Below are 18891 nucleotides of genomic sequence, written 5' to 3'. Positions count from 1 at the left end.
ATGGTTTGTCTGTATTTAAGTGAAGTAAACCTATTTAGTCATTTGTATGTTGAAAGTTCCCCCCTGATCTAGTCAATTTTGTGGACTACACTAAACATAGTGCACGCTTGCTATTTTGTACAATCAATCACCACAGTCAGAGGGTAGGTAAAATCAATTGGAAAAAATGGGTGTTCGATATGGCAAAACCCAACCTGATCCACAAACAGAGGGACATCAGCGGAAGGCAACTGGCTTAAGATGACCGTCGGTAGGTGTTGGATTAATGTCCAGAAGGTGTACAGAGAAAATCATATACGCCCACGCTTACGCGAACATTTTGTCTGATTAGGCCATGAAACAGCTCCAAATGGTGCCGATACCTGTCTTTAATGAAGCCCTTTGTATGTGTGCGCACTGTGGTGGAGTTTGATTCTTAAAACAGATATTTTGGAAAATAAATTTTGCTAATTTATCAACTGAGTGAAAGTAAAGATTTGGTAAAAGATATATTCCTACAAACTAATTGTCCGAGCCTCAGGGTTAAGTTAGAAGAGATGACACTGTGGACCACAGATTAAAGAACAAGAATGCAGTTTAAAATCGATTTTCCTAAGAAACAATGTTTGGATGTTTGGATTACATGTTTTTTTTATGAAAGAACAAAACCTGTATATCCACAAAACTCTGCTAAAATATAGTCGATTGTCAAGTCGCAGTATATACTATGAGTATTTTTTTACGAGAAACTGTCTGATATTTATGATAACAAGTGTTTCTGGGTGGAATTAATTAATTTTAATATCCTTTAAACTTTTAATTTTAACTTTTAAACGTTTCCACCACTCGTGACGGATTAAAAGGACAAACTAGGTGCCAGCTATACCTCTCATGTTGACCAATAATTACTTAACACAAAGTTGTTTTAATACTACCACTGGCTAGCGACCAGCTATCGCCATTTTTAAGCAGTCTTTAACAATTTGCTCCATTATTTCTGAACGGAATGAAATAAAATTTATCTTGATGATAGATCAGCTATTCACCGATGTGTTCTCCTTGTTTATAGTTGCCGATCGTGTTTCTCCGAAACGCGGTCAACAAGAAGCGCTGACATAGGCTGACGGGAAAACGAAGATGTCACCACGGGGTTGAACTTATCAAAGTTGACATTTTGAGTAGTTGTTTGCAATTTTGTTAGTGTTTGTTTTCTCGTTGAATAACGAAAAGATAAAGGTGAAAATTGACAGTTATATTTTGTCAGTATCGTCTGCATGGTATTTGTCGAGTCCGTAAAACGGAGATGGAAATTTGGGTCAATTCACAGTTAGGTGATTGACTGTTCTCATTATGGGTATGTTCAGACAAATTAAAATCTGCACTTTTTGTGGACTGAAATGTCAAGTCACAACACAGCCAGGATGATTTTCATTCAATTCTTACCGTTTATGAAATGTCATGTCAACACACCAATGTGACATACCCCGACGTGTTTGGGTCTCTTCTTCTTTGGGATTTATATTTGTAATTCTAGTAATTCTAACTCTTGTAACCTTCGTTATTTTGGGATAAGTCAATGTGTCAAATACTATGGAAGTACAAGTAAAGCTGTCTGTACAAGCGCTACAGCCAGGTGTTGGCGATAACTGGTACGCGGCGATAATTGGTCGCTAGCCAGTAGTTGTCAAATAAATTAATATAACTATTAAATGTGAACTTAAGAAAAAACAGCCTATGTTTACACGGCGGGGTATGAGAGGGCAACAATAGAAAATGGAAATTCACCAAAATTCGGAAGATTAACATTAAAAAAATGTGTTAAAATATACATTTTTGCATATCACGGTTTTAAGAAGCATCTATTTGATTGCCAAGCATGCCATCCGACTGTCCGGTTTGTTTACAGACGGTCGTCGCATGGTAAGCGTTCTCACTTGCTGCGTCAGACATAACACACATATGCATGATATTATTGCAAACGAATGTTGATTATATTATTATAACCCTATTTATGAATAACTGCTATGATCAATGATTATCAACGATCAATTCAAATATTCATCCCCGCTAATTTGCCTCTATAATAGCCAGCTGGAAACAGTTTTGGCAGGTAACACAGACTGGTTATTATCTGGCTAGCTGTTGCGCAGGGCACAAACGTTTCACCACTTACCTGTTTCATGGCCAAATGGAATCTGTTTGGGCAGACAATACAGACTGGTTTTGATATTTAATGTATTTGCTCTAAGTTATTGCCATTCCCACTTAAAAAGACAGGGTAGCAACACACGTTTGATTAAAAAGCATATCTACTAAAGTGAACTACTTGAAACTGAAAAAATGGCGCCATTTAGATATTAATTGTGGGGTACTGTTCGATCAATCAGAACAAATTAAATACTTTAGATCCGTCGAACCTTGCGTTCCTCTGAAAAGCGCCAACAAGGCACCGTCATGCAGAGGCACTTTGAATCAAATCATCCTTAAATACGTTAAAGGGATTTGCAGCTCCGCCATAGGTTTGCGGTACTTAAGTCGTATCCCGTTCCCAGGAATGTAATTCCGGGACAATTATTTGTCTAAGACAAGGGTATATAATCAATCAAACGATACTTTGTCAAGACTAAACCACATGAATCTACCCAGCCTCTGTCGGAACAGCCAAGTATTTGCCACAAGATTTTTATTGAAAAGACGCGAGAGGTTAGTTAAGATCGTGTCTATTAATTTGAAGGTAAATACGGCTAATGGTCTCAATGGCTTTGTGCTGACGCGGCTTGTCTCCACACTCCGTGGGGTGCTTGTTCAAAGACGTGATCGTCTGTCACCAAAGTCGACATTAAACGCTGACAGCGACATCAGTATAGCATCATAAGCCGTGGCTAATAACACGCGGACACGCTTACCACCATTCCAGGTCCTGAAATGATTTTCACTAACTGGCCCAAAATGACTATAATTATTAACCACGGAAAAGTATCCTTCCGCCGCGCAGTAATATCAAGTTTAGCCAATCACCGTGGCCTAATCTTGTAGTGACGGATACCAAATTGCCCACTTCATCAGCAGTGGGGTGAACAACGTTGATGACTGGCGGAGACGACCGTTAATAGTTTTGTGCCCATACTGATCTGGAAAGTCCCGGTCAGACTTGTCTTTACACATGGTAATGGCGTTATGAACTCCCCAAAAGTTATTTTCATTTCCAAAATGTTTGCGAAGGTAATACTATGTCATTTATTTGAATTACGATACAAAAATAGTAGCGTTCGGAGAATGGTTTTACACCATCAAGGTGGACGAATGCCACATTTTACATAAATGGATAAGGTGACTAGCCATTTTCAAAGACCACAAGTATCTGTGTTTTGCAACAAACACATTTAAGTGCCTTTTGAACACCAGCATAAATTCTTCTGTTAAAAGTAATGACATGTTTATTTCGTCAGTGACAGGGGTTTGATGGATTGATCTGTTCAAGCACTCCACTTGAATAACTGACGAATTCAGTTTTAAAGGACCTGGAGGTCAGGGCGCCTACATAAACCAGATATAGATACTTTTATTTGATCAAAGCTAAATTTTGTATTAAACAGTTTAGATAAAACATGCATTTGTCAAGTTTCAGAGTGCCCGGGTTTTGTAGTTGAACGTTAAATCTGTAGGTTGATATAAACCTGTTTTATACATTCAAATCTTTCAATCCATAGAGACCCGTGAAGGTCCGGGATAGAATTGGTCTTTAGCAACCCATGTTTGCCATAAAAGGTGCCTACGCTTATCGTAAGAGGCGACTAACGTTATCGGGTGGTAAGAGTCGCTGACTTGGTTCACACATGTTATCGGTTCCCAGTTGCGCAGATCGATGCTCACGCTGTCGATCACTGGACTGTCTGGTCCAGACTCGATTATTTACAGACCGCCGCCATATAGCTGGAATACAACTGAGTGCGACGTAAAATGAAACTCACTCTCTCACTTCAATCCATTGTAAACATTTTCCACTGTATTAAATGTATTCCTTCGGACTTTCGACAAGAACCTCGAACAAGAAATAGTTTGAATACCAGTATATACTGACTTACTGATGGCGTTGACTTCTTAACACAAGAACAAAGCGTTTTCCCCTTTCCATTAGTCTCCATGAGTCGATTGCATAATTCCAACTATCTTTCATAAGCATACGTACATTCTTGACACACTACCAGCCTTTGAAGACACTAGGGGTACCATCATGCCGGAGGCACCCTTCACATGCAAAGTCTTCTCAGCTGTTTGGGTGAAACTCAAAATGGGACATGTAACGGACAAACCATTTAATATGGCGATGTTTTGAGTCGGAGTCAGTGCCTCTTGCCAGAAACAGGACATGTTTGCGATCAATACTTGTATTGGAGTAGACTAAGCGGACAAAGATTATTTATGAGGGTTTTCTGGAACAAATTGTTTGGAATTTTGAGCACCCATCTTATCCAAACTTCTGTTCCCCTCGTTTCCACATGAGACAGACTAAAAATAAAATACAGCCATTTACCATTAGGTAAGTTTTTGTTGGGAGGGGTGATAACTCTCCTTTTAAAATTATGTAAGGGACGGTCCAACTTCTGGCTTCCGGTCTGGTTCCGACTCAATGTGCACTGCGACAACTAGCTACATGTAAAGAGAACCCAGCTTACGCGTTGCCGTGTTCACCTTCGCTGAAACCTTTCACTGACACATATTTTGCTTTGATTTTTAGTTTAGAAAAGCATCGTTTGTTTAATTTTCAAGTGCAGCACGACTCGACACAATATAGATAAATACTGAGACGCGTTGAAATAACGGTATGCTGTCACGGCTTTTGCTACGACAGAACACGAGACAGATCAACTCTTGGGTGTCGTAGCATCTATGAAAATTCTTTTTATAGATTATGTTATTTCCATGGGTAATTCTTTAACTATTGCAGTATGAAAATCTTACATATAGTTACCACCGATGTGAGTGTAAAATATCGGCGATACACCTCCAACAAACGAGTATCCTCTGGAAGGTGTTTATCGCAAATTTGTGATTATTACACATCCCTGACAACTGAAGAAATTTCGTACAGAATGTAACAGTTAGTTAGAAACATATCAATTACGTTTCGAGCACCAGTAACTCACTCATCAGTATCCATTTTGGTTGTAAATTCTGACTCTACTGTATATTTTTATATATACTAGTACTTATATGCCCCTCCACATTATGGCTTGCAATAAAATATTTACCGCTTGTAAAACTTAAAGTTCTTAATGTATATAAATAGTTATTTACAGAGATTTGTCCGAACAAACAACATATAATTCTGAGAATTTGTGATAGAATTAGATTACATATGTGTTTATATGATAACATTATATTGACAAATATTTCCAAAAACAGACCATATATTTTGTAAATGTAACTTCTTATTGTGATTCTCATTCAACAGTTCTTAAAGAAAACTTTAGGTTATATAGGTTTGTTAGGAATTATCACAGCAAATGTGTTTAAAATCATATATAAGATTTTGAGGACATAAATTCGAATTGAACCCCATACTTATTCTATGAAGATATGTTTATGCATTTATTTATATATTTACAAATTTAACAGATACTATGCACAATGACTGAATGAAGTCATGCATGTGTAATGTAATAATAAAGTACACACGCACTGTCATACAAAAGCTCAGAATTACAACTTTGCACAGCGCTGTTATAAAGTAAAGTGGGAAATGATTCTGACTTTTTTTCATACATTTCCGTTAGAACTTGAAAAATCAATCTATAGCAACAAAACATGAAGAGCTAGATCTAATAAATATACTATAAGCTTTTTCATGAGTATTATAATAATCTGATTATTTGGAGGCAAGTTGTTTGTAGACACTGCAGTACAATGTAAACCATTTGTGGTTAACATAACTTAACATTGAAATTTATAACCAGCATGAATATATGCATTTTTTAATTATGTATAAAAAAAACCAGAATTTGTAAAGTGACCTTGAATATGTACTTATCCTAGTAGTAGTATTGCTTCGTCGGTGTCTGAAATATTTTGCATATTTTTATATTATTCCCTTTTATTGAGAAAGTAGAAAAAACAAAAAAATATATATTAATGTAAACCCTTAAGTTTGGATAATTAAAATGCAGTAGAAATTTTCAGTGTTTTTAAGCATTATCTGTCCATACAGTAAGTTTATATTTCATGCATCACAAACCGTTGCAGATATAGAAAAGTAGATTTTAGATATGCCCATGTTTATTGTATTTCAACATTGCATGGCTACATATGTAGGTGGTTATTGACATAATTCGTCAGTTACTGTTATTTTACAATTACTTGATCATTATTCCTCACTTCTCTCAGTACCTGCTAAATATTTGTGTTGTCAAAAATTTCAATCCAATCTTGTATGACCCGTTGAATTTTACGTAATAAGGCTTGCAGTGTTTCACAGAATCGGCTCGCCGTAGTTCATGAATGCAGCCATATACAATACTAAAGCGATTTGAGTGAAAATGCACTGCAGTTGTAAATACGTGATATTGAGACATCTAGTGCCAGACTTGAATTACCGATTGCAAAACGTCAACAAAACGACACAACATGACCTGAAAATGATCAGTTGATTCCACCGCCTCGTTTCGAAGTGCTATTTCGCGATTCATTCTTGCAATATGAGCAGTCATGACTACCCCAGGTGTTTCATAGAATTCTGGAATAAATATTTCAGGACATAACACTTGATACATCATCGTAAAAGGGAAAAGATATATTGCCCATGCAGAGTGAACGTTTCTGGTGACGGCGGAGGCCACACTGGCTGTCTCTAAGTGTAATAATAACACGTATGGCGCACGTCGCGCATACGACATGCACTATCAGTTTAAGGTTGGACCGTCCTGATCACCGCGCCAAGCGGATTAGTGAAGAGAAGATAAATTCAAAGACATTGCCCATTAGCCCACCACGTTGTTAAGATACATCTATTGGCTTACCAAGCATGCCAACTAATTTACCGGTTGTTCACAGCCGCTGCATGGCTTTGCAGAACGCACTCTTACTTTTTCATGCAAATTGTTGGCACTGTGTGCCACCGAAATTGCAACATGTGTCAAACCTTTTCAGGCACACATTTTCATAAGGTTTGAAAAGTGAACGTCGAGCGAGAATTGCGCTCGTGTGGTTCTGGGTGTGTGTATGGCTATAAAATTACACAGAAATGTCGAATATTGAATTTCCTATCCGTTGCTATAAATATAAGTAGGACTACCTCGGTTTTCTGAGATATAGACACTGCTAAGTGTTGTCCAAAATTTTGTTATGCTTTAAAAAAAAGTAAATTTCCCGTATTGTGGTCGTGCACAGATAACTGGACTGTGCTCAAACTTTTTGCTGTTGTGTTGCTGATGTAAGTAGTGAACTTTCGAATCTGGAGAGATGTTCATGCATCGTTAAGCGTGCTCGTCCATTCACACCCCACAGTGAGGAAAGGCTGTCCCAGCGGTGCATGCTGTATGACCTACTTTTCAGCCAAACCGAATATTCTCCAGTGAAAGTGCAAATAGACAACACAAACAACTCTGGTTAAACTGAAATGTAATTCCTTATTTCATAAGAAAATGATCCTTACAAATGAATTTTAATAACACCGTATTTCTATACTTTATGTCGAGGTTCAGGCAGCATACCTTAACTATGGAAACACAGACTGCCCCTGTTTGATGAGGTCGTAAAATGATTCACAAACCTATTATGTATTTTTTTGCGCCAATTCAGCGTAGTTATGTAACGCGCAGTGACGTTGATGTAATAACAGTTTCGTACCAGATCGCCAAACCTTTCTAACGACTGAGTCTCGTTTTGAGACTTCCAGGTTTCCGTTTGTCAGAGCTCGCAATGCAACAGAGCACTGTATGACGTGTTTGCAAGGACTAGAAGGAGCGTGCTTAGACTTATCAAATCATACTGATTAATATTTATGCATCCAGTTAAATGATATAGTGTAAACATTCTGGTCTGGTTATTGCACTAACTGGGCGATAGGACGGAACCCAGTCAACAGGAAACGAGACTGTTCTGTAATCAATGCTTTGACATGAAATCCCGCTTCGCAGAGCTCGATGAACAGGTGCATGTCGTAGTCGGTCTTTTACAACATGGCGTCCCAGGAGAAACCGGAACTAGTGTAACACCAAGCGGGAACCAAGTCGTATTGGTTCAGAAGTTTGTTTCTGAAAGTCTCGGAGACGTCGGCCAACAGCAGCACGTCCGTTTTCATGTACAGATCGTGGTAGATACCAAATGTCTTGCAATCCAGTTTGTCCGAGTAATCGTCCTCGCTTATACTCGAGTCGGTCAGGAGACTGTAAAGGTGGTCCACAGCAGGTAAACGCATTTATTCGAACCTGGACCAATCGTCCATTCCTGTTCTGAGCATCAGAGGCTGAGTCGCCTAGTCGATTGAATATGTAGAAGACTTCTGGGTCGTTTGCTTTCACAAGGTTGCCCAGAGACGACAGCAAGAATTGGAAATTTTCAAGGATGTCGGTCCGTCAAGTGAGACCGAGGTATATTTCGGGATGCATTTTATGTTGCCTTCCATCTTCCAGATGGCTTGAATGATGAATCGTATCTACAAAGGTTGTGCAACACCACGGGGAAGGATGTGATTGGGGACTGACTTTCAGTTTCAGTTTGGATGCAGTGTGCACAAAGTGAGTGAGTGAGTTTAGTTTTACGCCGATTTTTGGCAGTATTCCAGCAATATCACGACGGGGGACACCCGAAAATTGGCTTCACACATTGTACCCAAGTGGGGAATCGAACCCGGGTCTTCGGCGTGACGCGCGAACGCTTTAACCATTAGGCTACCCCACCGCCCCGTGTGCACAAAGCCTCTGTAACAACTGTTGACGTGGCAGTGATATCTCACCGAATCACCATCAAACGGTCGCTTGCATACGTGGCAGTGAGTGGAGTTCATATGAGTTCGTCAACTGTTCGGGGACATGCGCACTGGAAAGATTCCGTATAATTTTTTTCCGGTTGATTTTTTTCTTCGCGTCGCAAGGAAGTGAGAAACATTTCGACAGTGTCTGTACGTTGGTAGATCACATGAGGATTCGTTTTCCCATTATTTTCATCAACCGCATGATCGAACCACGTTACTGGCCTTTGTAAACAAAACAAAGGTCTGTGTTGAACTTGACTCTGATCGCCGTCTGTCCCATGGCTGGGCAGTTCTCCCTGAGCGCTTCCAACAGGTTTGACCGTACGAGCATCGTTCGCAAACGTGTTTTTACCCGTCGTGCTTCGATTGGTCGTGCAACAGCCTGCTCAAAATGTTTTATCCATGTGTTTTGTGACCTGGGTCAGCAGCCGTCATGTCGGCGGGTAGCTGCCAATTTGTCAACCCTCGCTGTGAACGCTGAAAATGGCACAATATTACGTGATGGTTTTTTAAACCACTTTTTCCGTGATCGTTCATAAAATCCTGTTAAGTAGAGATGTTTTATGACCATGTGTCTGATTTATGTGTTTTTGAACACCTATCCCTATTTCGAGATGTTTAATCATTCATCGTTCTCATTCGAACCCAAACAGACTATAGGTATTTACACTAGCCGGTGAACGCGAGGGAGATTGTAGAACACGTGCTACCGATTCAATATGGTCCATGAAGACGTACAACGTCGACTAGTCGACATCAAAGATGGCGAACCCGATCTGTATTATCGTGAAGAGAGACTGAGTCATACGAGAGAAATCACAAGTCGTTCTCGCGCCTCATCAATACCTTGGACAATTAGCCTTTTTGTCCCCATGCTCACTAAAAGTGAATATTTCTCAAAGTAATCCACCGATCTTCGTGAAAATTTACATGTGTCTCCCTTATACATCCAGTTACATTCTCTGACGATTCTCATCATTCAGTGATGTTTCATAGTGTGCAGAGCTCGTAATTCACTAAAATATCGTTATAGGGCACCTTTCATCGGGCTGTTATTCTCTATAATACTAGGGTTATACTGGAATCGCCATTAGTTTACAAATATGTCCACAAAAGATTTTCTTGCTGAACACGAATAGGAAAATATTGTCCTCATGGTTTGGAAGACAGCCAGTTTTCCATTGCAATGTATACTTTTGAAATGCCGCGTGAATGATCTGCCTGAAATGAATGGCATGTATCAAAGAAAAGAACCTCACGTTTTAGAAATGATTTCCGGAGAAGACTAAATAATGACAATGAGAAGTCTCATAATGCGTTAATCTCCACGCAACAAAGCATGCTCAAGCGCTAACACACTAATCATCTTTATTACCTCGGAAAACCCAGTGGAACTTCTTATGAATCTGGGTAACAGAAACCAACTGGAACTTTACTGGAATCTGGGTAACGGAAACGCACAGGATCCCTACTGGAATCTGGGTAACGGAAACCCACTGGAGGCCATACTGGAATCTGGGTAACGGAAACTCACTGGAGCCCTACCGGATTGTGGGTAACTTGTGAGTGTCCATTTTCCAGAAACTTGAAGGAAATGTACAGAAACGATCCGGAAGCCCAACTGAAACTTAAGTTTCCGTTGTGTTCAGTTAGGTTTCCTGTGTCCGGAAACGCAGTTATTTCTGCTGTGTAGAGGGCGTAAAGTCGTCTCCTGGAAGGTGCAAGTGAATACATTGATATGCTGAGACACACGTGGTTCATAGATTAGAATTGACGTATATATAACACTAAATATGACAGTTTCTGGGTCGATACCCACAGTCCATGTGGTCAATCAATCAATCTTTATTCCGCAATGTTGTGGACAGAATCCAAAAGTACAAAAATATACATTTATATTTATATCCACACATTTACATTTTTTCAAATATTATTTGTATTTTTTTAATGTTGGGTTAATTGTTAATTCAATATTAACAATGCTCAATTCTGGAGCATTAAACCGTTTTCTTGTTAGTAATGTTGAAATTTGATAACGTTTATTTCTAAAAGTTATCCTTTCAAAAATCAGTTTTTCTTCACCATTTCTAAATCTATGTTCGGATTTTCTCTAATTCATCAAGTTGTCTCTCCAGAGCATTAACAGCAATGGAGAAACATTTTAGCCCATATTTGCTTTTACTCAAAATACATAGATGTTTGTATTGTTTTGGAGGCTGTAAGTGAATGAAAGTGTGTATATAAATACTATATAACAAAAAATTAAATCATTGTGATCTTAACTTGACCAATCTCGCCCGTTGACAAAAATATTTTCATTTTCTGGCTTTTGTCTTTACATTGCAAATGGTCAACTATACATGAAAAAATAATGACGCATAAGTGAATCTAAGAGAACTTCATGCAGCCGGGGTGCTATATAAATATCTCGCTCATTTAGGTTCGAGTAAAACGAGCCTTTCCTCTGAACCGATTTTTTTAGGTACAACCCGGACAATTTCCACTACCACACGTATTTCATCTCTTATCATATCAAACGGATATTGTCTTCTTTATGTTTCAAGTTGTAATATGACTGTTCCATTTATCAGTAAATACAGTGTACACGTGAACCTACACAAAGAGAGATGACGTGAAAGTGAACTGGTCTAACCAAGGGTTTACGTGATACGCTTGTCATGTTCTCTTGAATTACGAATGTGTACTATAGGTATAATGGTATAGTTTAAGTTTGCTACATGCCCGACATAGCTTATATAAAAGGTGCTTGGTCTCTTTTCGGTCTGGCCGTGTGGGGGATTTAAATAACAGCTCACAGTATCCTGAATTACTTTATCACCATATAAAGTATCAAACCGATGTGTTGTGAAAAAAACACGCCCTTCAAAACATAAGTCTTTGGTCCGACTTGACTCGACAGGTGTATCCTAAATTATATTTACATCTACCTAAATAGCACTTTGAAACGTAATAATACTCTACTTGTGTAAATAGCTGGTCCGTTGAAGTGAAACCCTTTTGTCTTTTCATTCTGATTATAGACTCATTCCTGTTTGTGCCAAGCAATAAAGACAAAATCACAGATGAAATGTGTTTATACCTGTAGAGTACATCATGTATGAACCTAAATATCATCTTAGAGAGCCTGAAAGTGAAAGATTTGCTCAAAGTGAAGCTGTCTTTTCTCATTCCGGTATAGAATTCATGTCACAGGAGTCCGGTCACCCTTGACCACTTTTCTTTCAAAAATAACTTCAACTTCATATGTGTATCTTGACTTTTGTTAGTGTATATAGAATACTTAAATATATCAAAAGAGTCTAAGAGCGTAGTATTCTAAGTGGACATGTTGGTTAAGTAAAGCGCTGAGTTTAGTCTGACTTGGTTGGGAGGTCTGTGTTATGGGAAGACACCTTATGCAAGCTTTCTGTGATCTGTTTGAAATAGTTCACAAGTGTTTTACGTTTTATGGCCGGTTGGAATCAAGGTAGATAATATGGACTGACCATTTTATGGGTTTGACTATCAATAGGTAAAATATCTCCTTCACACTGTGGCAATTCGCATTTGAAATGATACTGTAACTGCAAAGATTTGATCAAAAAAAGATATCTACTAAAATGGTTGGCTTGAATTATTAAGTAGACCTGAAATATATGAAAAGGCTACTCAAAACACTGATGAAAGAATCAATTTGCGACGACACAGGATGTTGGGTGAACTGAGTGAAACCGAAAACTGGCACCATTTGGACATTAGCGGTTGGGTAAAGTTTGATTTATTTTAGATTATCAATCAGAACCAAATTAGACTCTTTAGATCCGTCGACCACTGTGTTCTTCTGCAAAGCGCCAACAAGGCACCGTCATAGGGAGGCACTGTGAATCAAATCATCCTTAAATACGTCAAATGAATTTCAGCTCCACGATTGGTTTACGATGCTGAAGTCATATCCTATTCCCAGGAATGTAATTCAGGGAAATTATTTGTTTAATACAAGATTATATAATCAACCTGACTATATCTTGTCAAGACTAACAACATAAAGCTACTCAACCTCTGTCGGAACAGCTAAATATTCCCCTCAACATTCTCATTGAAAACACGCAAGAGGTTAGTTAAGATCGTGTCTATTAATTTGAAGGTAAACACGGCTAATGGTCTCAATGGCTTTGTGCTGACGCGGTTTGTATTCAAGCTTCGTGGGGTGCTTGTTACAAGACGTGATCGTCTGCCACCAATGTCGACATTAAACGCTGACAGCGACATCAGTATAGCATCATAAGCCGTGGCTAATAACACGCGCACACGCTTACCACCATTCCAGGTCCTGAAATGATTTTCACTAACTGGCCCAAATTGACTATAATTTTCAACCACGGAAAATATCCTTCCGCCGCGCAGTAATATCAAGCTTAGCCAATCACCGGGGCCTAATCTTGTAGTGACGAATACCAAATTGCCCACTTCATCACTAGTGGTGTGAACAACGTTGATGACTGGCGGGGAAGCTGAGAACGTGGCTAAAGTGCGTGTCGTTATTTGGGTGTCGAGTCTCTGGAGACCGATAACTATACGACCGTTAATAGTTTTGTGGCCACACTGATGAGTAAAGTCATGGCCAGACTGCTCTTTACTCATGGTGATGGAGTTATAAACTCCCCCAAACTTATTTTCATTCCCAAACTGTTTTCGAAGGTAATAACGTGTTTGTAAAAGGGCCATTTATCTGAATTACGATACAGAAATAGTTGCTTTCATGGAATAACTTTCAAATATCACTGTAGACGACTGCCTCATTTTACATTAATTGACATAAGGTGAAGAGATATTTCAAAGAAGACATGTATTAGGGTGTCGCTACAAACACGTGTATATAACTTTTGAACATCAGTATGGGTTCGTCTGTTATGACATGTTTATGATCGGAGTTTCCTGTTTAAGCACTATCACTGAATAACTGACCAATCCAATTTAAATGACATAGATGTCAGCATAAACCAGATACAGATATTTTATTTAACTAAAGCTTAACAGTGAAGTCATTGTAGAAGAAACATGTTTTTGTCAAATTTCAAGTTAGAACACGCCTGGACACAGAGCAAATCACTAGCAAGCAATAAAACAACATCATTGCGTGTCTTGCTGCTGCTGGCTGCCAGTTGTTTCTCATGTTTTCCCGAATTGCAGCGGTGAGAATCACTTGTATACCAGTATACATCGGTTAAAAAAATGCAATGAATACACAATGTTATTTAGAAAGCGGTGAAATGCAACATAGGTTATATTTCGGATTACACTTTTCCATTAAAGTCTAGTACATTTCTTAGCCTCATTCGGGATTCGGACCGACGCCCTGGAGTCAGGCACCCAATCACCAGGACACTCAGCCACTGCGTGTTTGGTTGACATAGTGGGGCTGACTTTGAGAAAAAGTCAGATGGTTGTGGATAGGAACGCCAAGAAGTTTGTTTGACTAATGTGAGCAGTAATTTGACAACTGTTCATCCATAACAAGGAAAAGGGATATGCACCAAATCATTTTTTTTCATATAAAAAAGCAGCAATGAGAAGAAAAAATTCTCTGCTTCTTTGCCGAACTCGTCAATATTCCACCTATTTGGTGACGGTGATCAACATCATGAGAACTGATGTACACAAGTGGGAAACTATGATATGTGTCATCCAAGTCAGCGTGCCTGACCAACTGATCCCTGCGGTGTCCATTTTGGCAACATGTGAAAATACCAATGATGCCGCAACTCGTAGTTTCAAACTCGAATAAAATTCATACTATAAGAGGCAATCATCTGACATAACAATATTTATGTTAATAACGCTTGTTATTAAATGCGTGTCTGTTATTAGTCACTTGTATGTACACCATGCTAGTCATTTCGTGAATTGACTAGACCTCTAAATCAGTCATTGCTTGAAATGACTTGAACAAACCGAAACATGCCGATCCGAATTTTATCGAGTGAATGTGAAAATAGACATCACTAACAAATTCGAGTTACACTGAATTCAAAATATGTGTTTCATGTGAAAATGGTATTTACAAATGAATTGTATTTTTATACTTTAATGATATCGTATATCTATATTTTATTGCGAGGTGTTAGCAGCATGGAGATGTCACAGACTGTCCTTGCTTGATGTGGTCGTAGAATGATTCACAATGCATCTGGCTCCCTCGTTACACCTGTCATGCGCTTTTTTGCGATTATTCAGTGTATCCATGTGCGACTGATGAAATATCGCTTTCGTACCAGACCGCAAAACCATTCTAGTGGCAGGCCCTCGTTTTGAGATTTTCACGATTTCCAGGTTTCCGCTTGTCAGAGCTCGCTGTACGTCAGACCACGCTGTACCACATGTTTGCAACGATTAGAAGAAGCGTAATGTTTCAATATACAAGTGCCTAGGTATATCAAATCATACGGATTAAATATTTATGTATCCAGTTAAATAAAGTAGTCTAAAAATCAAGACTGTATATTGCACTAAGTTGCGCAGTAGGACGGAACCCAGTCAACAGGAAATGAGACTGTTGTGTAATCAATATTTTGACGTATTTTGTGGCGAAACGGCTGACCTTCTTAGTCATTTCACAAACTGACAGATCTCACTATCTGACTGTAAACACAAACAAAGTGTGTGTGAGAGAGAGATGCATATATTGACATGGGTAACAGCAGGATGGCGTTGCTGACGTCATCATGTTTTAAACGTCATAGTCAGGAACAATGGTGGTGAACATGTACGCATTATGATATCAGTGCACAAATACGTACTGAGTTACATTAAGAAGGATACAAAATTATGCTTTTGAATTTGGCTTAGGTTCAACCAGCCTTATGAACATTTGATCTTTTTCTATCCGTATTTGTTTATCATTGTTAAACAATTGATAAAACGGAAAGATAGTAAACTGGCCATTTCAGCTTTCATCAGTGTGTTTGATAACATTTGTACATCGCATATTAGGATCTCGAATTTGCTGTCTGTGTACAGTGACTTGGTCCTTTAGTTGCATTCCAGTTTATCCAATACAATGTTCACAGGTTAAAACATATATATTTTTGCTGCGGCCGTTCATGTTGGTTTTGATAGTAAATAGTTTGTCTTCACAAAAATTTTCAGTCTTTGGTTATGATTGAACAAGTTCCAAATCGAGGTGTGTGACATTTTGTTACACTGACAGTGTTTGTACCTTCTGAATATTTAGATGGACACAGAATTTGTTTTGGATATCTAGGTCGCCTTTAATTATATTTGCTAAGCATAAATTTAGTCTTGGATAAACCTTTCTTCATGGTATCACTATTATACAAAATTGGAAGATTCGCTTTTATAATGTCAATAATTGTACAGTTATTAGGGTTGTGTCCACATTCGAAACAATAGTTCATACGTCTCTTGCCACTGCATATGGAATACCTATTTTTGTGTGCCGCAGGTGACATGAATTGAATTGTAGGTATTGGTGCGTGAACGTCGGCTAGTAGTAAATATCCGTTTTCTGCTGTTGCCTTGCTTTATCACTTTTACGATAAAAAATTAAATCTCATTTTGGTCGAATTGGTGAAAGAAATCAAAGGATGGATCGAATCAAGAATATTCCAAAAATTATTTAACTCTTCTACAGTTGAAATCCAAATAAGAAAACAATCGTCCAGATATATTCTTCATGTTTCACGGACATGTTTTGCTGTCTTTTCATCCATCGAATTTGCAACTTTGGAGTATAATAATTTTTCTATATAAGATAATCCCATCACCAGTTTAGCGTCTGTAGGTGCTACTTTTGTTCCCATGGCTGTATCTTTTATTTGTTTATAAAACTTGTTGTTGAAATGAAAGGTGTTGTTTCCTAGAATACATTTCAATGATTCCATAAGGGTGTTTGTGAAATCAGCCAATAGCATCAGGATGCTTATTTAGCCAACAGGACAGACCACGGTGACGTCAGTGTTTTGATCACGTGAAGTTAAACATAAACACGAGAGAACCACACAAACTGCATACATTTTTTTTTGGTGTGTTGTATAATGAGACAAGTACACAACCTTTAGTTTTCTAAAACATTTGTGGAAAGTATCATATTCACAATATCCAGATTTCATACTTCAGTGCTCTGGCCCAATACTGCAAGTCTTCGTTTTTTTAAGCAAGAATGTAATGCAAAAACTACCAAGTGTTTGTCTCGCATTTCTTTCAAACAATACAAATTTTAAACAAATAATCCCTCACATCCTGTTTCCTTCCTTACATATTGTCACAGAGTAAATGATATCAGCAAAGGTGACTAATCTGCCTCACCTGCCAGTTATACATGTTACCTAAACACCACTCCAAACCTACCTTGTCAACTATAACAACACATACATCTACAGTTCAAAAGTCTTTAAGTGGCATTGAGTGACCATTTCATCACAGCTTTTCCTACTTATGAAAACAGATAAAGAAGTAGCTTTGATCTAAGCTAAGTCTTTAAATGGCATTGAGTTATCATGTCATCACATTAATTCCTATTTACAAAAAACACATACAAAAGCAGCCTTGATCTATGCTAATCTCATCAACAGGGTGGTTTCAAAACTTTCCAGACACACTTGTGGTAGACATCAGCAATATATTCTTTATTCCTAACAATCCAGTATGTAACTTGAACAGTCATCTCACAAACATAATTTTCTCTTAGCAGATATCCAGCAAACACAGAGGGGATTTGCCATCGACATTGTGGTACTGTATCAGAAAAAGGTGTCCACTTTCCACATATTCATATGCTTTCAGTGACTTAACGGCTCTCATAGATTCGAGGGTGAACTGACCTGGGGTGTCTATCAGATAGAAATAAAATGTTAAGTACATAATCCGACCATTCTTTGTCTTTCACGCTACACCGGTTGCCATCATTATCATCAGCCATTGTGGCTTTCTGCCTACCCATGTCTGAGTGAGCGTGGTTTGTGACGTCACTTCCGTAAACATATGGACGCCGCTATACTCCATCGCTTCATGTCCTAGATCATGAGGTATATTAGTACGCACATTTCACGTCAAAGGTCACTAAAATGGCATCCGTAGGTATGACGTCGGACAGGTGACTTTAAACGTCTATGTCATCTCGAAGAAAACTTGGAACCGTGTTTGTGAGTGGTTTTAAAATTAAATCTATGAAGTTACTTAAACGTTGTGTAGGACTATTCGGGCCTCCAACGATAGGTCTAAATGATAGGTTTTGCGGGTTCCTTATTTCCACATATTCACATTCTGTTCCATTACAGCTTTGTTTTGTTTTGTGTTGTTGTTTATTTTTTGTTGTTTTTGTTTGTTTTGGGTTTTTTTGTCTTTCGTGTATTTTAAGTAGACCACGAAAGGTCGCAGTCTGACGTTTGAAATTTAATAACTAATCATGTTCCTTTTTTGGAGCTCATCAGAATATTATTTTACCTGCTGTTGTATTTTCTTCACCATCACGCCCTCCTGGTCGTCAGTTTCATGATAGAATTCCTCGTTATGTAGTACTTCATTCATTTTAGTTTCATAGAATTCAGAATCCATAATAACCAGTGTCCCACCATATCAGCCTCTTTGATCACAATAGAATGGTTTTTTAAATTGTTGTCAGTGCCTCTCTCTCCTCGAACGATAGATTGTGTCTCACTTATTTAAGGGAAAACTTTCGATAACATCTATAAACTGATGAAGATATTTGTCTCTATTCCGATTAGGATTAAAGGTACTTTTGATTCTCACAAAGGGACGAGTAGATTCCAACCATTTAGTGTCCAACCATCCTTGGAGTTGACTATGCCACCCTATGCCGTAGCTTCAAAGTATTCCATAAGTCTCTAAAAAATGATGTACATCTACTTTCACTTGGTCTTTGTTTTGGTTTAGTGTGGGCGTAAATTTCAAGTTTTAGTAAA

This window comes from Haliotis asinina, chromosome 14 (assembly GCF_037392515.1).
Source record: "Haliotis asinina isolate JCU_RB_2024 chromosome 14, JCU_Hal_asi_v2, whole genome shotgun sequence".
In the NCBI taxonomy this organism is placed as follows: domain Eukaryota; kingdom Metazoa; phylum Mollusca; class Gastropoda; order Lepetellida; family Haliotidae; genus Haliotis; species Haliotis asinina.
The sequence above is the reverse complement of the archived record's forward strand: the minus strand, read 5'-3'. Positions refer to the sequence as shown.